Source organism: Denticeps clupeoides, chromosome 10 (assembly GCF_900700375.1).
Source record: "Denticeps clupeoides chromosome 10, fDenClu1.1, whole genome shotgun sequence".
In the NCBI taxonomy this organism is placed as follows: Eukaryota; Metazoa; Chordata; class Actinopteri; order Clupeiformes; family Denticipitidae; genus Denticeps; species Denticeps clupeoides.
In genome coordinates, this window is record NC_041716.1 from 21,727,694 (window position 1) to 21,750,978 (window position 23,285).

At 41.6% G+C, this 23,285-nt stretch overlaps 3 long non-coding RNA genes across 3 annotated transcripts; 2 read left to right on the forward strand and 1 right to left on the reverse strand.

Moving 5' to 3' along the window:
* Positions 1 to 6,999: 6,999 nt before the first annotated feature.
* LOC114798450 (uncharacterized) lies at positions 7,000 to 14,905 on the reverse strand. Its single transcript, XR_003751064.1, has 2 exons — positions 14,417 to 14,905; positions 7,000 to 8,636 (listed from the first exon to the last, which is right to left on the reverse strand). It is a non-coding gene; the product is annotated as an uncharacterized LOC114798450 (long non-coding RNA).
* On the forward strand, positions 7,558 to 9,866 carry LOC114798451 (uncharacterized). The gene is made up of 2 exons (XR_003751065.1): positions 7,558 to 8,057; positions 9,355 to 9,866. It is a non-coding gene; the product is annotated as an uncharacterized LOC114798451 (long non-coding RNA).
* A 6,656-nt stretch (positions 14,906 to 21,561) lies between the features above and the next one.
* On the forward strand, positions 21,562 to 22,883 carry LOC114798212 (uncharacterized). Its single transcript, XR_003751032.1, has 2 exons — positions 21,562 to 21,786; positions 22,269 to 22,883. It is a non-coding gene; the product is annotated as an uncharacterized LOC114798212 (long non-coding RNA).
* Positions 22,884 to 23,285: the final 402 nt, after the last annotated feature.

The window sequence follows — 23,285 nt, forward strand, 5'->3', positions numbered from 1 at the left end:
TTGAAAACATCATGTGACAATGTAAGAAATGTATGGAATGCATTGATATTGAGGCATTGATAATCGCAATCGAATCAAGGACCAGTGAAGGTTCACACCTCTAGTAAACATCATTAATTACTTTCCTTATTTAAGCCCCCATACTTCCTAACTGCCTTTTCGCTCATCTGCTGTGGTTAGTCAGTGAAAATCCAATTTATCAGAGATATTGGTTATGTGCCTGTGTTCATTTATGTTTTTGTTAATAAACAGTCATGCACTTGTGCCTCGTGTCTCATCTATGTAGAAGCAACTGCCCTTTATTAAATGTAACATTTCGTAATAGGTTTTAAGTCAGATCTCTAGACAAAACTGTTATTGTATTCCTTTTGAAACTTGAGTCCTTCTTTGCTATGAAAGTGAAATTGAAGTGATTGTCATTGGGAAAAACTGCAGCACAGCACACGGTGACACAACAAAATGTGTCCTTTGCTTTTAACCCATCACCCTTAGTGAGCATTGGGCAGCTATGACAGGCACTCATGGAGCAGAGTGTGGGACGGCACCTTGGTGGATTGGGATTCGAACCAGCAACCTTCTGATTACAGAGAAGCTATGTAGAAATTCTCCAGTGGAATTTTTGTTTAATTGGATGCCAGGGGAATTCACAAAGTAATGGCTAGTGGAGCTCAGGAAAGAGTCTGCCTTTGGTGCTAAATCTGAGGACTGTACTTGTCCTTTTCATTAATGCAAACCGACATCATAGATGCAAAATAACAATGTGTCTTCTTACCTTCCAGGCAAAAAGTATGTACAGGTTTGCAATCCAGTATTATTGTTTTTTAAAGTGGTTATAGCGTAGCTATTTAGGCACCTATTCTACTTTACTTACATTTTGCTACTCTACACGTGCCTTAATCATGTTGTTATTTATACAGGTTAGTGGATATTTTCAGTGATTTGTCGTGAGCAGGATTGAGTAGAGGTCTGGGTGTAATTTCTCGGCCCATGACTCAAGCATAATTCTACAGTAACAAGTGCCAATATGAGATCTCTGGAGAACTAAGCTTCATGGGGCAGAACCGAGGCAACCCAGTCATTTGGATGTCTAAGCGGTTGGGCCTGTCTTCCAGGCTTCTAATCCCCACCATGCATCATGAGGACAGAAAATGAAAACCCAATCTTTAAATAATTGAGACTATAGATGTTGCACCATTTGTGCAGATAGAAATGCAAGGTGCTTAACAATGTTGGGGAGACAGAGATGAAGATACAAATAAATATATATAAAAACGATCAAAAAAGTACATGGTTAGCTAAAGAGATATGTCTTAAAAGTGCTTAATGGTTTAAATACCTGCAGATCCTCTGGCAGGATATTCCAAATGGTGCCTCCCCAGGGTGAAATAAATGAAAGTGATACTCACACTGGGCGGAAGACTGGATCAACTGGCTTAATGGGTTAAAAATATGAGTTTTGTGAATTTATATATTCATGTTTCTGTTCACATCAGTTATGAACACCACTGGTCAATGTGCTTACTCTGTTGTCATTGCCATGAGAAGCAAAACCACACCACATTTAGCCTTCCATATCCTGAAGAAGTTTCCTGAAAGACACACCTTTACTGGAACCAGTGTGTGACAGCAAAAAAAAACAAAACGTTTCCTGTGTCCATTACTCAACATGGCTTCTTGGCATGAGACTGGAACGCTCTGCTTAAAGTGTTCCAAGCATGCACATCCCAATCCTGACAGCTCCATGGAAGCATGCCCTGCTCTATGCAAAAGGGTGTGTCAGGAAGTCCATGTTAACCATGATCCTTCCTTGGATTAACATCGCCCTCTGCAGTTTAGATTTTAAAAAATCTCTTCTGTGGTGAAACTATGCATTGCAAACCATTTCCTGATCAACCATTTTACAGCTCTAAATACGCAGATAAATAAACAATAAATTTCTGTTATTCTGATTCAACAACAACCACATTTACTTGTTATTTAGCCCAAAATTATAGTGCTTTTAATGTCAAATTTTGATTTAAGCACATCCAGTACACACAGTCCATAGAATTCCACAGTCTACAGGCTGCAGATTTTTAATCATGATCATGATTTTTGGCGATATTTGAGGCACAAGGGAGTGAACAAATGCATAGTGTGCACAAGCGGCAATGTCAAATTTAAAGTGATTTAAAGCGATCATTGTGATACTGCACACGAGCACAGCACACGGTGACACAGCAAAATGTGTCCTCTGCTTTTAACCCTTTTTGAGCAGTGGGCAGCCATGACAGGCGCCCGGGGAGCAGTGTGTGGGGATGGTGATTTGCTCAGTGGCACCTCAGCGGATCGGTATTTGAACCGGCAACCTTCTGAGTATGGGGGCACTTCCTTAAATGTTAGGCCACCACTGGCCCATAATGTAATGAGATGTAATGTTGACAGCAGTAGATGACAACATAGATTTATACACTTGTACCATTTTCCACTGCTCTGGTTCCCATACCGGTTCCTAATTTCCTTATATTAATATGTAATTGATTAGGTGCTGGGATCTCTGTTCAGTGGGCCTGTGACATATTATCATGCGACTCCCACTGAGCTCCTGTCTAGTGTAAATGCGGTTGGTTCTTAGTTCAGCACTGGCCGAGCACAAGAACCGTCACCTGGCACCAGCATAGTGAAAATGAGGTATAGATGTTGCATTCAGCCTCTCAGCACGCGTCAGCACCAGCGCCAGGTGTAATATTTTATCATCTTGTATGTACGAAATTTAGTTTGACAAATAATATTATTCATATGACAAACCAGAGCATATGTCTTCACACCTTCACCACATAGCAAAGGCACAGATTCTGTTCTGACACCTGTATATATTTTATAGTTAGCTTATTGTATACAGTTTAAAAAAAACTATACAAGTTAAATCAACTGAATTTCTAGATTACTTTAACAGCCGTTTCACTGCAAAGTGCTGTACAGGCATAAAAGGACACACAGATATACATAAGAAGAACACTGTACATGGGTGTTAGAAGCAACAAAAAATAAAATGAGTCAATCATTTTAAAAAAGTAAAAAATTGACAAAACTAAAAAAAATGACAAAACTAGAATAATGGGATTAAACCTTGTAAAATAAATAAACTCAGGTTTGAGTTTGATTGTTTTAAAGAGAATACATATGTGTTTTATTTTAAATAATGAATAACTGTCATTAATTGTCATGATAAAATATTTGTGATTATCATTTTGGCTATAATCGTGCAGCCCTAACCCAAATTATTTTTATGAATCGTAAGAACACTTAGAGTTAATAACTCATATGAGAAAAAAAGCTAACTTCTGAGAGCCTCCTCAATCATTATTTATTTGAATTTTTTTTTATGCTGAGGTCAAATGTGAAGCACTTTTATTTTACAATATTGTAGGGTTGCAACAACACATCAATTAAATTGATAAAAATCCATTACTAAGAGTCGGCAAGTAATTTGATAATCAATTATGTCGCGTGACAGTTGATTATTACAAAAACTTTTAGTTAAGCGCAGACCACAGCAAACATACTCGGTCTCTCACTGATGCCTGCAGAGTAGACAGGCCAGAGGCAAACAAAACGAGCGCAGGTACAGGAAAGATACAAGGCCATATGGGTCATAATTGCCTGCATTTTAACGTGTGGTTTTACGCTAAACACGTAAAAAAAGCATCGCTTTCAATTCTGTTTCTAACGCTGGTTGCCTGATGCAGCCAGTGCAGGCAGGCAGCAAGCAGTGGTCTGTGCATGTGATCAACACTACCACGCGTTACGTGGTTTTTACACGTGCTAAAACAGACCACACCTGATGCCTGGTCAGAACTCCCCTTTCACGCTGTGTTTCACTAAGGGTGATGGTTAAAAGCAGTGGACACATTTCGTTATGTCACCGTGTGCTGTGCTGCAGTGTTTCACAATGACAATTATTTCACTTCTTACCTCTGCATCCCTGCCACATCAACACCATGTGTAATGCAGCCTCAAAAAAAGAGAGAGTCTAAGACAGGGGCATGTGAACATGCTCACATTTTTGCATTCTTAGTCCATTTTTATTTTATTATTATTATAACAGCTCAAAGAGCAAGCATTTTTCTAAAGATTTTAGTTCTGTTTCTGAATAAAGGTTGGAATAAGTTTATAATGGAAAACATGGAATTCTGAAGAATTAAAATGGAAAAAACGGAATTTAGGAAAAAATAAAACAGATTTCATAGGGCCCTACAAAATGGTCCACAAATGCATCAAAGTTCAGAGCCTTGGTCTTTCTGGATTCAACGCTGAAATCCCCTAAGACGCCCATCCATAATAGTGTTCCAGATTTTTAGATTTTTGCTAGTTATAATGCGACAGCTATTTTGCATTATTTTGTGTAAATAAGTCTTCGTGCGGCTCAGTGAAACATGAATTTGATGTTTGAAATTGAATCATGTTGCTTACCTCCATCTTCATACTTCACTTTTTTAGTTTAGTTCGGCCTTCTTTCACTCTCTTACTCAAAACAGCAAGCGGATAGCGCTCTAATGTGTCTTTGTGAAACGTTGCTTCATGTTGGTTTCCCATCCATGCCAGTCCATATAACCATTACAAATTAATAAATTATTACCGGCACAGGGGCCATAACAGGGCCCAGGGTCATTTTTACAAGGACACTGGTCTCTGTTTTGGACCCTGTGCCAAAAAGATAATATTTTAGTTGTCACTTACTGGTGGCAAGGTATTTTAATTTACACATAATCTTTTATTTTATAAATTATAATTTCACAAATTGTGAATTAAAGCATATTTGGAAATGTTCACATGTCCCTAATTCTTGGATTTGGTCGGAAACCCAATTTGGACTGCACATGCATGCACATGTGCAATGGTTAGGGTTAGGTTTAGGAGAAGGGTTAGGCTTCGGCCGTACCATGTTGGCTTTCAGAGTACGCATGTACACATGCACAGTCCAAATTGGGTTACCGGTCCAAATCAGGTAGTAACATTGCACACAGTTGTTGATTGCAGGTTGTGCCATTTGTTTGTTCAACTCCAATCCAACTTTATTTAAAAAGCACTTTAAAGCACACCAAGACAGGACCAAAGTGCTGTACAGTGAATATGTGAGGACAAAAAATAAAAAGAACTAGCATCACATAAAACAAAATAAAATACAGGATAAATAAAAAAATCAAAATAAAAGTTAAAACATAAAACATATCACTAAAAGTGACAAAATATAAGCTAAAGTCCAAATATCTCATAAGGTGTCAAAAGCCAGAGTGAAGTGATGGGTTTTCAAACGGATTTACAGAGAAAAGGCTTTCGAATCTCTAGAGGCATTTCCAAAGTTTGGGAGTTGCTACAGAAAAAGCATGATAGTCCTGGGTATACTCAGGAGCAGCTGATTGGCTGACCTGAGGGACAAGAGGGTGTATAAGGTTGGAGCAGCTCAGAGAGATAGGATGGGGCTAGGCTATGGAGAATTTTAAAATGAATTCTAAATTAAATGGGCAGCCAGTGAAGCTAAAATAGGGGTGATGTGCTCAAACTTCCGAGAGACAGAGAAAAGACAAGCTGCAGCATTTTGCGCCCTCTGGACATGCATGATGGAAGAAGCACTAACACCTATAAGATAAGATAATATAAGTAAGATATGATATGATTTTGATGAAATATGATTTTGTTCTAAAAAAAAACATAAAAAATAAGAACCAAACAGTAGTAATGATGCAGAAAAAAAACTATGATTTTTATATAAAGTGCATTGCAGTAATCCAACCGAGTGGTGACAAAGGCATGTATTACAGTCCCAGTGAAGAACAGGCTTTATTTTAGCCAGATGCCTCAGTTAGAAGAAGCTTGATTAAGCTTGACTATCAATTCATGGCAAGTGGCTCATTATACTGGGTCAAGGTATCTAAACAAAGTTAACAGTCATCCAGGCTTTTATATCATCAAGATATTTAAGTAATGGCTGATGGCGAGCAGTGCCACGGTATGACGTCGACCCCTGGAGAATCCGCGGAACCCGGAAACAACAATGTCAGTGGGTGAGTGGGTGGGGAAGATCTTTCATAACATCCTGTGGTGTGTACTTTGCTGCTCTTCCCTCCCTCTCAGACGCGGACAAGATCACCACCATCCTCACGCGTCTGACTGGGTCAGCATGGGCCTGGGGTGCAGCCCTGTGGCAGCAGGGAGAGACGGACAAGATGGGTTTTCGGGACTCTCTAGAGAGACTGAGGGTGGAGTTCGATCAGTCAGAACCACACCCAGTGGCAGTCAGGATTCTGTGCAAGAAGACGCAGCACTGGCGGGTGGTGCAGGGAGAGAAACTCGTTGCACTGCCAGCTGGGATGTGCAGCGTATCCCAGAATGCCAGAGGGCCAGAGGTGCCGTAAAAAGTCAGCCAGAGGGTCCAGGTCTTCCAAGGGCAGGAGCCCTGTGGTTAAAACCGCCCGCCCCGCCTCCACCACTGATGGTAATGCTGGGGCTCTGAGGACGAAGCCCTTGGAGGGGGGGCTCTGTCAGAATTGGCCTCAGCTGGAGGCATCACCTGTGGCCAATCCAGACAGGAAGATAAGAGACACCAACATTTTCATGAACTCTGTTCGAGAACTTTTCCTGGCAACTGTTTTGATTGTGTTTGAGTTCCTTCGTGTTTGAGTTTGAGTGGCGATTCCACACGCCTGCGTGCCAGTTTGTGTTTTCCCCTTGTTTCCTTTTTCAGCCATTGCGCCATGTTTATTTGTGTTTGTTAATAAATCATTGTTTTCGTTATGTCCCATCTCTGCGCTGCCTTCCCCGTCAGCTCGGTCACAGGACCAAACCTTTCAAAGACAGCTAGGCAGGGAACGGAAACAGAGATTTGAGCCCTAGTGGAAGAGGCCTTCTTAATAAAAAAAATGTAAAATATATTCCCAGGTTGTAGGTGAGGGCTTGATAGAGTCAGCCTGTGGTGCATTAATAACAGAGTCAGCTGTCTTAAATAAAACACAAGGATTGTGACAGTTTGACACTATAATGTTTTCTTTTGGCATTTTTGGCATTTACAGTTTTTGATAATTAGGCAGTCCTAATTAATGTCCTTTTAACCATTAACGTTATTTTTTCCATTTGCTCTCGGATAGCTCCAGTAGTGTAGTTTCAGATAGTACAAGACAACTTCAAATAGTAACAGATGATCAGATAACACAGTGTCATAAATCTCTTTGCTAAAAACAGGAAAACCATGAGATATGTTTTATGTGCCCATGTTCATGTATGGGACCGGCCACACACTGCACAGGATTAAGAGAGTCAATAAGATATAATAATTTCTGAACATATTTTCAGTTTTAAGTGATTTTATGAATTTATGTTCTATCTAATAACGCTAAACATATTTAAATGACAACGGTGTGTCTTCTTGTGTGTCTTGATGCGGCTGAGTCAAATGTTTGTAAACATGCGTCAAAACGCACGTGATTCTCGGTTGAAACGTCGCAGTGAAACGTATAGATGCGTCGACCAATGAAAAGGTGGAGGTGTGCGAGTGGGCGGGGCTTAAATGTGGCGCTGTGGAAAATTCTGCCACATTCAGCTAAGGCGCGTGAGAAATACCACGAAACCCAGAAAAAAACCCACAGAGAATTGACACAGGACCAACAGGCGTCCCACCGCCCGTCATCCGGGAGCAGCTGGATGCTATGAGGTACGTATACATTAAACAAATAGCACGACACCTACCGTGAATTTGCTATAGCATACGCACACACATCCCTCAGTTTTTTTTTATTTATTTACGGAGATTAAAAATATATGTGGAATGTGTCCGTATGCGCTGTACGTGAGTAACGAGTACATGTTGTGCGCGCGGCCGCGTGCTGCGCGAGGTGTGCGCGCCGCGCCGCGCGTCCGTACGACGTTACGCAGGCGCGCGTTTCCCGTGTCCGGCGGCGGAGGACGGCGTGTACCGGAGCCTCGCGTGACGTCCACGCGTCTCTGTGCACCTTCTCCCCTTGATATTTTTTCTTCTCGTCTACGTGGATTTGAAGTCACGCGTCGCGCCGACTCTTCGCCAGGTAAGAATTTGGCGTTGGGAACTACAGCCTGGTAATAATGTTAGAATGCAGAACGAATCGGTTTTCAAAAAAGTCATTCGGTACTTAATACTAGCAAACATGTGATTTGCTGTCATTATCCGAACCTTTAGTTTTTGGAAACAGCCTGTAATGGGGTTGGTTGACGTAGTGCGCACTTTTTATTACAGACGTAAACAAAGAGCTGCTTTCTCTCGACACTGTGTGGCGCTGTTGCGCGCTTATACACCATGTTCACCTTCTCACATTAATTTATTTAGTATTTTACAGTTGATGTATGCGGCTCTACGTGCAATACAAGTCACACGAAGGGTTTCTGGAAATGAGCAGATGGCTGTAACAAACGACATATTTTCCCCAAGAATGTTGGGAGAGATGCAGCAGGGAGTGGCTTCAAGTTACAGTGGCCTGGCACGTCCATCTGTTGTGTTTCGGAAAGAATGGGGCAGAGCAGACTTGACGTCAGGCCTTTAGATCCTGTAAAGCGAGGAGTGCTGATTCCAGTCAGTCGTGCCAGTCCGCACCGATCCAGCAGCCGCCAGCTCACGTCGCTGCAAAACACTATATACAGTCATTAACACTTATTCTCTTAAGATGAGAACATAATTTAATATTTTAAATAGAAGCCAGATTAATACATTTATACATTTTAAATGACTTTAAAGAAACCTCAACTTGTTAACTATTAATCAAGCCGGAAGCCCAAGTGAAGGGATAAAACAAACATATTATGTAATGCTGGGTAACATAGCGACAGTGTCAGTATTTGCAAGCTGGACAAATGTCAAATCCGGGCTAATATAATGCAACTTGTGATCAGGAATACAAGCATTGTATAACATAAAGTTGTTTTATGTGTATATATATATATATATATACACACACACGTGTGTGTGTATATGTATATATGTATGTATGTGTCCCACTGGCAGCTTCCGTTCAACAATGCATCATACAAATAAAAAAAAGGGTATTCTCCCTTTCAACGTCACGTGTTTCTCTAATAATGTTGAGAGCTATCAGTACATCCCACTGGGTGTGTCCAGTGCTCTTTATCCTATTACATAAGTCCTAACCCCTGGTTTTGTGTCAGCACTGCAAAGCTCAGAATACGGAAGTCGTGGCTTCTAAAATTTCCATGACACAAGCAGAGGTGACTAATGATATTTACAGAGCACATAAAGATCAGGGTTTTGTCAGCATGACAGTGAACATGTTGTGCGTTACTCTGTGAATTGGCTTATTTCCTGACATGTTAAACGTCTTTATTCCGCTTTAGGAAATAGATCATGCCGGAGAGATGACACAGCTAAAGTGAACCTGCTGCCTGTCGAATGACAACGTTATAAATAGTAGACAGGAAGCAGCAGTGCGCACACAAGTGCATCATTAAGGAAGTCACCTCAGATGGAGAGGCCAGCAGAACTGGTCCTGTTGAGCAACCTGCCGAGATGAAGAGTATAATGAGAATAATGACAGCATTCATCAGGAGATGGAAATGATCCATATTTGCTTGAAGGCCTCAGTTAAACTCTGTGTTTTACAGTGTAATGTTACAGCTGATTTTTTTTTTTTTAACCAGCACAGAAGTGTATGGTATAACTTTTGTGAAAATATCTGTGCTTCCTATTGAATAACATACTTTGATCTGCGACATTCCATATGTTCCCCAACAGGCACCAGAAGATAGCTTCATATGAACATTGATTACATTGGTTAAGAGAAGAGTGAATTGTTATCTGACGTTGGCAAAAATTAAAACCTCTAATACAGGACCTTCTAAAAAAATTAGCATATTGTGATAAAGTTCATTATTTCCTGTAATGTACTGATAAACATTAGACTTTCATATATTTTGGATTCATTACACACAACTGAAGGTAGTTCAAGCCTCTTATTGTTTTAATATTGATGATTGTGGCATACAGCTCATGAAAAGTTCCTATCTCAAAAAATTAGCATATCATGAAAAGGTTCTCTAAACGAGCTATTAACCTAATCATCCGAATCAACTAATTAACTCTAAACACCTGCAAAAGATTCCTGAGGCTTTTAAAAACTCCCAGCCTGGTTCATTACTCAAAACCGCATTCATGGCTAAGACTGCCGACCTGACTGCTGTCCAGAAGGCCATCATTGACACCCTCAAGCAAGAGGGTAAGACACAGAAAGAAATTTCTGAACGAATAGGCTGTTCCCAGAGCTGTATCAAGGCACCTCAGTGGGAAGTCTGTGGGAAGGAAAAAGTGTGGCAGAAAACGCTGCACAACGACAAGAGGTGACCGGACCCTGAGGAAGATTGTGGAGAAGGACCGATTCCAGACCTTGGGGGACCTTCGGAAGCAGTGGACTGAGTCTGGAGTAGAAACATCCAGAGCCACCGTGCACAGGCGTGTGCAGGAAATGGGCTACAGGTGCCGCATTACCCAGGTCAAGCCACTTTTGAACCAGAAACAGCGGCAGAAGCGCCTGACCTGGGCTACAGAGAAGCAGCACTGGACTGTTTCTCAGTGGTCCAAAGTACTTTTTTCGGATGAAAGCAAATTTTGCATGTCATTCGGAAATCAAGGTGCCAGAGTCTGGAGGAAGACTGGGCAGAGGGAAATGCCAAAATGCCTGAAGTCCAGTGTCAAGTACCCATAGTCAGTGATGGTCTGGGGTGCCATGTCAGCTGCTGGTGTTTGTCCACTGTGTTTTATCAAGGGCAGGGTCAATGGAGCTAGCTATCAGGAGATTTTGGAGCACTTCATGCTTCCATCTGCTGATAAGCGTTATGGAGATGAAGATTTCTTTTTTCAGCATGACCTGGCACCTGCTCACAGTGCCAAAACCACTGGTAAATGGTTTACTGACCATGGTATTACTGTGCTCAATTGGCTTGCCAACTCTCCTGACCTGAACCCCATAGAGAATCTGTGGGATATTGTGAAGAGAAAGTTGAGAGACTCAAGACACAACACTCTGGATGAGCTTAAGGCCACGATCGAAGCATCCTGGGCCTCCATAACACCTCACCAGTGCCACAGGCTGATTGCCTCCATTGAAGCAGTCATTTCTGCAAAAGGATTCCCGACCAAGTATTGAGTGCATAACTGAACATGATTATTTGAAGGTTGACTTTTTTTGTATTAAAAACGGATTAAATATGCTAATTATTTGAGATAGGAATGTTGGGTTTTCATGAGCTGTATGCCAAAATCACCAATATTAAAACTAATTATAAATTATCAAATGAAAAAAGTTTTTAAAGGGTAACTTGTGTCCATATAAAAGGCACTGCAGCAGATACATCAGCATATAGCATAAATGTGTAGATAAAACAATGTCTGTCTGTGTGTGTGTGTGTGTGTGTGTGTGTGTGTGTGTGTGTGTGTGTGTGTGTGTGTGTGTGTGTGTAATATATATATATATATATATATATATATTGAGAGAGAGAGAGAGAGAATATTCTGTGAAACCAGGTATTTGAATGATGTGAGTGATTTTATAAAATTTTATAATTTTCTGCATTCTGCTCTGTAGAGTTTTATTTTTATTTTGTGATTTTTAAAATCTCCATGCATGGACCAGTGATCGGCGGATTAAGGATTTATTGGGTCTGCAGTATTTTTAAGACCTTTAAACTTTTTTTCAAAATTTAAGGATTACTAGTCATTTTTAATGATATTAAGGCCTTATTATTTTGCAAACTCGATTTTAGGATTTTTTTTAAAGATCCACAGAAACCCTGCCATGCGCTTTATGTTCTCATCTGAAACTAATAGCTTGTGCTGCAAGTGGGCGTGGTTTCGCACAGGTGATGAGACATTGTCATTTTCACAAGGAACTGATATTTGTGCAGTAGGCCGTTATGATCAAAATTTGTCCCGTTGGCCAAATTTATATTGCATATCGTTTGTTCTGCGCAGCCCGAACCTCAATATTACATCATAATACATAACTGGACTCTATATAATAAACTCTATATGCTATATTTCCTGGATAAATCTCACTGTACATCCCAGGATAATCCAGCAGTGGCCAGAAGAGGGCTGGTTTCCCTTGCTGAGCCTTGGTTCCTCTCAAGGTTTTTTTTATTTTTGGAGTTTTTATTTGCCACTCTCACTTTGAGCTTTTGTTCTAATGTGAGGAGCTTTGTGACAATGTACATTGTAACAAGCGTTATATCAACACAATGTTATTGATTGATTCAATAGCTTGTGGAACTTGTGAGTGATGTTACGTGAATTATATGTTATTCACGTAAGTCGGCAGGATGTATTTGTAAGAGGATTTTGCTGTCGGATGTGACGTGACAGGAGATTTTTATTTATGTATTACCTGAGATTGTTGGCAAAACGTCAGTCACACTAATTGTTGGCAATGCCATCCAAAAGATTTACAAAGACGAGTGCGCTATTAGTGGCATTCATTTATTGAAAGTCAAACACAGTGCTCGCCACCATCTCATGTGTGTGCTTGTTTAAATGCCATTTATCTATCACTTTGACTGGTTTGATTTGCCTGTCGAGCTTTTGTTGAAACATTCCCACGTCTTACTGGACTCTGCATGTCTGCGTATTAATCAGCATAGGAATGCTTAGTTTGGTCCTGACTTCAACAAAGCAACCTTTTCATTGGTGTCTTTCTTATGTGCTGAAGTTATGAAAAGAAGGCTTCTATGAAGTATTTGCCTATTCATGTGCAGAATATTAAAGTGAAGTGTTATGTTGAACAGAACAGAACAGCACAGCGCATGGTGACTTAATGAAATGTGTATTGAAATGTGTAAATGTGCACCATCACCCTTAGTCAGCAGTGGGTGCATGAAAGGTGCCCGGGGAGCAGTGTGTGGGGACGCACCTCAGTGGCACCTTGACAGTTCGGGATTTGAACCCACGACCCTCCAGTTACAAGTCCGCTTCCTCCTCCAACCTCATTATTACCTGTTTTAAAAATCCATGTGGCATTTACCAGCTGCTACTGTCCCATATCTGCAGCTGTTGTTAATTTAAACCTATAAGCGGCTTATGTGCCACTCTGTATTTGCCATCTCCCCGTGATTGGTGTTACCCGCTGTCACATGAGCCATCCATCCATCTGCATGACCTCACATGGCCGAAGAAAAGTTGGATTTTGCATTTTTCTCATTATTGAAGCAGTAAACAATGGGCCACTTGAAATGTTAACCCTTCCCTGACATGTTTACATGCGTTCAGCACTGAGGATGTGTGATTGGCTGGATCCGGGGTGAATGTGGTGTGGTGGTGGTAGCCTAGTGGGTAACACACTCGCCTATGAACCAGAAGACCCGGGTTCGAATCCCACTTACTACCATTGTGTCCCTGAGCAAGACACTTAACCCTAAATTGCTCCAGGGGGAGACTGTCCCTGTAATACTGATTGTAAGTCGCTCTGGTTAAGGGCGTCTGATAAATGCTGTAAATGTAAAATGTAAATGTAAATGAATGGCCGGCACACTTGTGCATTGAAACAGCCAGTTTCTGCCATGTTGGGTGGTAACGGTGAGAACGTGCTGTATGTTGGCTCATGACTTGAGTGCCTGCAACTCTGGGTATGTTCCATTCTTGCTATGTAGGACACACAGAGAGGTGTGAACGAATCCTGCAGTGGACACAATGGAAGCTGTAAATGTACATTTACCGAATTTGGCAGACGCTCTTGCACTAAGGCTTTAAAATGTCTGTTTAATTCTTACACATTGTAACCTCAGCAAAAGACTTCTGCTTGCATCAAAACTCAAGTCTGCTTTATGGTTGAGTGAAGTCTTCATTTGGTATCAATAACTTCATCTGTAAGGTCATCTCATGATTTGTTTAATTCTACATACAATGTAGGATTAATTCATTATGAACATATTGTGAATGTGAATTTTAAGATTTTATTATTTTACAGTGCTGTCTAAGGATGATTCTGCCATGATTGCAGAAATGTACTAATACTTGTAGAATTGCATTCTTCTAGTTCAATATCATGGTCTATCAGTATCATATATATAATAATCTGTGTATTAAAAGTTTATGTATTAAAATGTTGATACCAGAGACACATACAATACTACAGCATCTGTTGACATATATGCACACACACCCACACACATATCAGAAGTTCTCCCTGCACTTGTAAGGTTAAGCTAGAACATACACGCATTCTGTTCCTGTCAGTTCTGGGACTATTGCAGCCTCAGTACCTATAGTAAAAAAAGAAAAAAGCCCACTACATTCACATGACCTGACCTAAAACCTGCAACTTGTCACAGTCCACGAACCAGCAGCTGCCTGCAGCAGAGAACCTCCAGCATGCACAATGTCAGCTCTGATCAGAGACATGATGGCCATTACCTCGGTTACCCTTGCATGTGGGCAGCGGATGTCCAGGAAATGCGCCGTGGTAGCACAGCTCTGCTCTCCTCTGCCCTGGCATTAGCAGACGTGTTATAGCGTCCTTCACTGAACAGACTCCACTGTAGGATGCTGGCATGGCGGTACCTGTTCTTCTGAAATCCTCCCCCTGTTTGTTCAGTCGTGTCGTCCTGATTCAGCTGTCTGTAGTGGGATGAAGGGGGAAGCAGCATCCCAGCTCTTACATAACCCACCTTGCGCAGACTCGCTGCGCACCTGATCATGTGACCAACTAGGCACAGTCCATTTAGCTCAGAGACAGGAGCGTGTTCCTCAAACTCCAGAGGAACGGCCAATCGGCAGGGCGGCTCTGCGGTGAGGTGCGAGGTGATTATAGAAAGACACAAGGGAGGGACAGCTGTGTCCCTTTAACTAGCGTCCCCTCTCCAGGGAACGCAACTCTTATTACAGCTGCTGCAGCAGCCACAACATGGGTCCAAAAAGCCCAGAGAATTAAGTGCTGCGTCACACTGAGGGAGGGAGGGAGGGAGGGGGAGAGTGTGTTTGGGTCTGCCTGTACATGTGTTTGTGGGAGGTGTGTGTGTGTGTGTGTGTTTGAGACTACTTGCATGCATGCGATTGCGACTGCGCTGTCCAATAGGGCAGTTGTGCTGTTGCAACAAGATGAAAATAGAGTGCGTGCATGGGAGAGAGAGAGAGAGGGGAAGGAGGAGAGACAGACAGAGGGAGAGGGAGGTTCTGGATTAGTTGCTACGTCACTTTTTCACGTCGAGGCAAAAACAGGAGCAAGGAGAGCAGGAGCCTCTGGTTGACCAGGCTTTGTACCTGAGTGTGGACGTGAGTCAGAGCCGCCTTCATCCTCCTCCTCTCGACGCTTCCTTCGTCTCAGCGCTAGAACGAGAGGTTTCGTGCCGTGTCGAGTCCGAGATCCAACATGGATGCTGAGGATGTGACACACTTTCCTCCTGCCTGCCAGGCTGTGTTTTGAAGGCGTAGTGGGGCGCTTGCTTCGGACAGGCGTCAGAGGGAGAGTTCTCTGCTTCTGGAAGGTTCTCCGTAGTAAGGCGAAGCGGGTTTGGGAGTGGGGAATTATTTCGGCCTACGCAACAGCATGATTTTGGAGCATAATTATTGCGTACGTGCCTGGAATGAGTAAATACGCATCTATAGGTCTATACATATTGCTTAAATATGTGTGTCCATGCGTATTTCCGAATGTTTGTAAATGTGACCTGCGACACGGGGACGTGGACGGCGGCACCTGTCAGTCGATTGGTCAGTAAGCTGCGCAGCGTCTCTGTTTATGAGAAGGGGACTGTTTACTAGCGGCCGGAGCCCGGAATGGTGTCGGCACTGTCAGCATACGTTGCTGTGACGCGCTGGTGGCAGTCGCTCTTCCTGCGTCGTGCGCGGCTGCCGGAGACGGAGACCGTGACGCAGTCTGCAACCGCAGGGGCTTTTCGCTGGAAGGATCAGAGAAGAAGCTAGAAGGGCCGCGGGAGCGGGGGCAGAGACTGTTTACCTCGCTCTCTCTCGGTGACTCTGCACTGGCACCGGTCCAGTTCACATGCGCCACACTTCCTAAAGCAGCAGCATCCCGGGCGCGAGTGACCGAGCACTCCTCCTATCAGAGCGCGGCGCTGCCCCGACAGCTGCCGGCCAATGGCTGGGCAACAGCAAGCAGGTGGAGGGCCGCTCCTGATTGGACGAGAGCTCCTCATAGAGATATCTCCTCAAGTAGTATCTCTCTTCTTTTTTGATTTATTCATAAAGTTGCATTTATTTGACGTTTTATGAGTTTTATAGGCTGCACATAATGACGCTGGGTGGAGCCACTCGTGTTATCTGGATTTGTCCTGCGTTCATGATCTTCTTCCTCTGTTACTGCGGCCTGACCACCGCTCTTCCTGTTTAGTCCGCCTGCGTCAGAATGGCTGTCGGATGCCTGCTCGGCGTGGACTGGTTTCCACGGACACAGCGCAGCCAACGCCACGGTGACCCCCGCGGCGCCCGCGCTCTGCCGCCAGGATGGGTGGACTCTGGAACAGCGGGACCCTGGGTTTTCTGCTGATGTTTCTACTCTGCTCAGCTGAGATATCAGACCTGTTGTCATCGACGAAGGGAACAATCACATTTTATAAGGATTGCTCTTTAAAATGGCTTGTTTTTTATTGTCAGGATCACGATCATGGTGCAGCACAGTTTTAATACTTCTATACTGAAAGACTGAGATTATTTCTATCTTCACCAGACCTGACTGAATTTGAAGGGTTTAACGTTTTCGCCGTGCTGACAGTAGGTGAAAGAGAGCACTGTTCCTTTAAATCTCTTATAAATATTACACAACAAGCGAAGGGGCAAGGAAGTAACAAACAAGCAGGAGAAAAGTGAGCGAGAGGGAACCACGCACTTCCGAACAGCAGCTGTCACTACGGACCATTTCAGAAGAAAGAGAAAGGTCTCAAGCTCTTGGTTGTTTCTCTCTTTCTGGGTATTAAAAAAAAACCAATGTGAAAATATTTGGGCAGCCAGCCTCCTCCCTCCCTCGACTTGTTGTTCGGTTGGGACACGGGAGCGGCTGTGGAAATCGGAAGGGGATTTAGGTGAAGGAGGGTGGGCCACATTCATAGAAGGTCCAGGACCTCTCTGCCATATCTTTTATGCCTCACTGTCTGTTCACTGGCTGGCACCTGTCACCACTCCCTCGTGACGTCAGACCTGCTTCTTGCCAGAATTTGCCACTTCTTTCATTGCCTCCATTTTGGAGAGCTAAGGAACAAGGCGTAGTAGTTGTTGTGTAGTTCGACTTCTCGGAAGGATCAGGTGAGGCTGGAATAATGAAGGTCCTGCTACTTTCTAAACAGTCCGTCAACAGAATCAGCATCTCTCTCTCTTTCTCGTGTTCCAGGTGACTTGGGTAGTGATCTCCAGTCTCTTGAGTAGTTATCTCAATGCTTCTGTCACCAATGGTTGGAATTCCTGATTGGAATGTTGTTTTGGTGCAGCGCTGGCGATTTTGTGCGTTTTGTAGTAATGCTTCCTAATGAGAGCATTGGGTTGGAAGGCAAAGACCAAAGTGTCACTGAGAGCAGTTGAGTCACCGTAATTCTTTATAGACATGTGCTGCTCCAGGGACAGCACTGTAGGAGTGGCTCTGGCTCATAAACACCACTGATATCTGATATTCACAATGACTTTGTAAAAACTTCTTGTTCTGGCTGGTTGTGTGTCCAGATTCTGTGTAATGTGTGTAGACATAATGCCACTTGTTCCTAAATACATAAAAGGTAACGGAAAGTTTTTTTTTTTTTCTTTCCCATTACTGGACAATCTTTTGAATCCATCACTAAAGTAGCATTTCACGTTTGTCTTGCAGTCATGCTGGACATTGGTATTTTTTTTTTAGATCATGCTAGATTGCATTGTTCTGCCCTTTGGAGATCCACCTACAAGGAGGTTACCAGCACTACTTAATGAGATCATTAGACCTACATAGATCAGTCCGTCTCCTGAACTCAACATGGGACACCCTGTCTTGATTACACAACAGTAGACCCATTGTCTCTTGTCTGATCAAGGGCACTATTTGGTAAAAATTTGAAGGACACAGTGCCAGAGTAGACATGTGCATCAGTATCACAGAGAAAGGAAAAAAGAAACCTCCCATGAACGGTACGATTGATTTTTCTGATGTCAGAGTGATGGCGTGTCTCATGTCTCCTGACAAGAGCCCATTAACACAAACAGGGAAAGGGAGATGAACATGCCTTTGGTGTTGCATTCTACATTTCCTGTAATTTCTCTCGGGGTGATTGGCTCTGAGATAATCTTAGTCAGTGAAAAGGGCCCATAAGGGTAGGATTTCTGCACAAGGTGTTCTGGCTCCCTTCTCTTGTGAAGCGCACCTCTCTCAGCACAATTCAGGTTTCAGGTTTCAGTTGCCCAAGCCAAAACTGTCAGTTTTACCTCTCCATTGAGGTGAAATTAACTGTATTAAAATGGTCAGGCCATGTTAATGATTGATATCCTTGGTCAGCAATTGATGAATGGTGAACTTAAGTCTTGAGGTCATGGAAGTTTAAGAATCTTTGCTAGGTCAAGAGCAATCAAAACTTAAACTGGCCACTTAATCAGTGGATGCAAGAAGGATATGGATGTCTTCTTACTTTATTAGTTTATTAGGCTTGTTTTGATGCTGAAATTTCAAATTCTATACCGATTCTAAGGATGGTACTTTATACTCAAAACTATTTTCGATACTATTCAATAGTTTTTTACAGAAGTAAAAATATATGCATGTTGAGCAATTAGAGCTGTAATTGGGCCTGAAAAGTTAGAATCCGTCCCGACAAGAACAAATTTTTAAAGGCCCGGCTTTCTTTGCAGTTGCTACATGCGCTATACGTCGTTTCACCTCCACAGCATTTTCGCAGCCCTTTCGCAATAATTAAAACAAATCACCTGACAACGGTGGCTGAGAATTTTTTATTTAAAATAATTTAATATTTTATTTTTTAAACAATTTAATAAAACAAATCTGCAACATGCAAAACACCAAAACAAATATACAAACAGTGAATCATACAGAAAGGAAGGGTAATATAGACCATAAGTTAGATGCACAAGCCTCACCTGACCCGACCCCAAATAAAAGGATATAAATTGAGCCTGAGCCTGAACCTGACTCGGCCCAAAATTCTACTGCACTTGCTTTTTACATTTTCTAGCAAGCTTGGAGCTGAAGAATAATGTGTAAGTGTTTCGCATGTAAGACATTGGGTCCTCCATGTAACCGGGGCAGGGGCTGCCCGCTGCAATGCCTGTGGAAATTTATGTGCAATTTCTGTGAACCGGCAGAAAATTTTGAATTTGAGTATCAATATCAGTGCTAATTAGTATCAAAATCTAGAGTCAATATTTGTATCAATCAACATCTGAGAAAAAATCCAATCAGTTAGTATAGCAGGTCAAAAAAGTACTTGTATTAGTCCTATTGTAATTAGCTAATCCACTGATTCCTAAAAATAGTGACTTTTTTTAAGTCTACATTAGGTTCAGACTGATGTTTGACACTTTCATTAAAGCCCTGTGGTTATGTTGTCCTGTTATGCGAGGACATTATGCGTTTGTCGGTCACATTATGATTTTCTTCTTTTTTCTTACTTTTTTTTACTTATCTGATATTTTGGAACTGTTAGTCCAGAAATATTTACGGTGTTAGTAGTAGTATCATATTTGGTGCAGGGTAAGTTAAATAAAGTTTTAATACACTGATGCCTCAAAAGCATTTTGATAGTGCTGTACATGTGCAACAAGATCAACAAAATGCTGAAGGAGCATTAATTGTGGACAAGTATTTGGACCGGCATTTGTTTTGCTGTTATGTCTGAAACACAAGTGACAATATTTATGTTTTTTTTTTTTTTTTTTTTTTTTTAGTACATGCTTTTCTGCTAAGTCCATAACTGCTGAGCCATGTTTTTTCCTCAACTGGAGAAGTTGTAAAAGCTTCAGTTGCTTTTATACAACTACAATTTCTTTTTGGCTTAATGCTAGCTTACTTTTTAGAGATACAGTACTGTGCGAATGATTTAGGCTTATGTGAAAAAACTTAAGAATACTTTCAAAATTATCATAGTTTATTTACAAAATGTAAAGTGAGCAAACAATAGTGAAAGTGAAGTGGTTTTCATTGTTTAATACTGTAGCACAGCATATGGTGACATAACAAAAATGTGTCCTCTGCATTTAAATCATCACCTTGGTGAACAATTGGCAGCCTTGACCGGACAGCACTGTGTAAGGAAGGTACCTTGGGCCACCTAGGGGCCAAGACAAAGAAGAGTCTAGATGATTGTCTTTCTCATACCTTCTGCGGTAGAAGGACCAGGCGAGAAGTACTGGAGGGTTGGAGAATGCAAGGTACTGTGTGGTATAATAAGGGCTGTGAGGTAGGATGGTGCTACTCCATGTTTGGCTTTGTAGGCCAGCATCAGTATTTTCCATCTGATGCGGGCAGCTACTGGGAGCCAGTGGAGAGCGTAGCACTGGGGTGGTGTAAGAAAATTTAAGAAGGTTGAAAACCAGTCATGCTGCTGCATTCTGTATTAGTTGTAGAGGTTAGATGGCATTCAGTCACTTGGTAAGACCACTCATCAAAGTAGGAAGCTAACCATTACAATGCTGAGCCCTGTAGTCTCTTCAGGATGGACATGAGAGTCTTGTGGTTAACTCTATCAAATGCTGCTGAGAGGTCTAGGAGAATAAGAACAGAATGGCAACACTGAACACAGCAACAAGGTAGTTGTATTGTATCAGCAAGGTCTTTCCCAGTGATGTGCTTTATTAAAGCTGAAATGATTGAGGCCATGCTGCAGAACACTTTAAAAACGCAACTGGCTCATTTGCCATCAAATTCTGCAGTTTGGAACTGCATGTCTGCAAGTGGAGGTGGACATTTGGTCAGGATTAATTGTCCTCAATGCTGAGAAAGACAGACAGATGCTTGTCCATCATACAATTACCATATGTTTTGGCCCCAGATTTATTCTACATCAGGACAATCATCAGAAGCATACATCCAATGTTATTAAAACTCTCTTCATTGTAAAGAAGAACAAGGTGTCCTGGAAGTGATGGTAACCGAATCTATCTGGGATTACATACATAGTCAGAAGGTTGTTGGTGGTTGGTTCTCCATGATCCCTTCAAAACCTTTGTGGTAGCTTCTCTTCTGTTCATTAACTGCATTTTGTTTATAGTATTCTATAAACATTCTTTTTATAGTATTATTTGACTCCTGCACAGTACTGCAGTTGTTTACTTTGTGTCCAGTTTTTGTCAGCAATTGTTTTTAATGACAGACTGCAGATTCAAGCCCCTTTATTTCCATGATCTGACATCTATGTTCAGTTAACACATGGTACCAGATTTTCACAGACTTTTGGGAAATGCATCGTTCCAACCATACAGACTCCTGCATGTTCCACTGGATGAAGTCATGAAGTCTGGCAGCCAATGAAGATATTCTGTACTCCTCTTGGAAGCTGGTTTCAGATGGTGGCTTAGAGTATTTCAGTTGTTCTTCTAGCACCATTTGAAATCAGTGTTCTTGGGGTAGGGAGAGCTTCTGATCTGATCGTCTCATCTTGATCGACAGAGCACAGCTTCACCTGCTGAAAGTTGCCTATTGTCCTCTGACCAAGGCTGACCGATTTCTTTTGGTGTTCAGAGTCTTTAGGGGTTTCTAGCACCATTTGAAATCGGTTACAATGAAGGACAGATATCTTCATGAGGGATTAACCAGCTTCAGATTCCACATGTTCACTGGGTGAACATCACTGTTTAAGGTAGGCTTTGTTGGGGAATTTGAGGACTGAGTTTAATTAACTCTGTAATACATTTTGACAACTGTCCATAAAAAATGTGCTTGTTAATGTATTTACCTAATATAAACATATTGTATAAACATTATTTTAGATGAAAATTATAGGGATTATGATTATGAATCATTCCACCAGTGACTTCCTGGCACAAAAGCTTTATTGGTTTTGTACACACACCACAAGGCCCTTTGTCAGGAAGTTTAAAGATTAGTGTTGTGTCGACTCATTTACATTTGTAAATTCCAGTCAAGTTATTTTAATGGCATTAACATTTACTGTTAATTCATTTACTCATCATTTACTGTAGTCAGCCTGTAGTCAGCTTTTTTATTTTAAACAACACATACCAATTTCAGAAAGTATAAAAGTACACAATGTTTAATACTGTATAGATCCGATTGTCTCATATCTTCATCGCCTCACTGTTTTAAATGTATAATTCACAGGTATTCTGGAGATATCCTGACTGGTGGTGTCCTGTGAGACTGATGTATCTGGTCCACTCCTATGAACAAGGGCTGCACAGATGATATTCAATTAAAATGCTGAGCAGTTAAACGTGGCTCTAAATCGGCAAGCCAGGGGCGGTTTGCTGCTTCCTGTAACATGGCACTTCAGCTAGGTCCACGCACACCACAGAAGAGGAAGACTTCCTCCCATTGCACCTGCACATAGTCAACATGATATACATGACCACAAAATATATGTTCCCTCATATGAGGATTAGAGAACACACCACATCCTTTTTTTTCTATTCTGAGCTAAAATATTTTTTTCAGTATTATTATGCATCGAGGAGTAGCAGCATTTTGTTTAGATAAATGTGATGCTTTTTCTAGACAAGACTGTTGGTCTTATCTGCTGGTAATGATCAGATCACATTAATTTATTCATGAGCACAGTTGATTACAAATGTTACAATGGACAAAGTTAACAAAATATCTCTGAACCTCATGGAAACATGACAGCATTTACTTTGGTGAATTTATTAGAATTTATAAGCATTCTTAATCAAAAATGTGAAATTTGAAATAAATCTGATTTGCCTTCTTGGCGGTTAATCAAATGGTCCTGGGTTTTTTTCTTGATTTTATTTTTTTTATGAGACTTTCTATTTCAGTCCAGTGGTAGACTCTCCATTCCATAGTCACCTCTATAAATGTAAACTTTCTTAAATCATATATAAGACATGTAGTTACCAAAACAAGCTACTCCTGTATTTATGTCTACATGTTATATTTGGCTTCGTGAAGATCGATTATCTCTTGAGCTGAGTGATGACACTGTTCCTGGACACCATCCACCATTCCTTCATGAAACCCATTTATATTCATCTGTACCACTTACTTCAGTCTTAGTCCATGTTTGTAAATTGTATCAGATAAAAGCATCTATCAAATGTGATGTAATAACATTGCCAAGTGACATTTGGTTGGCTTCCCACACCTGGGGACGAACTCCCA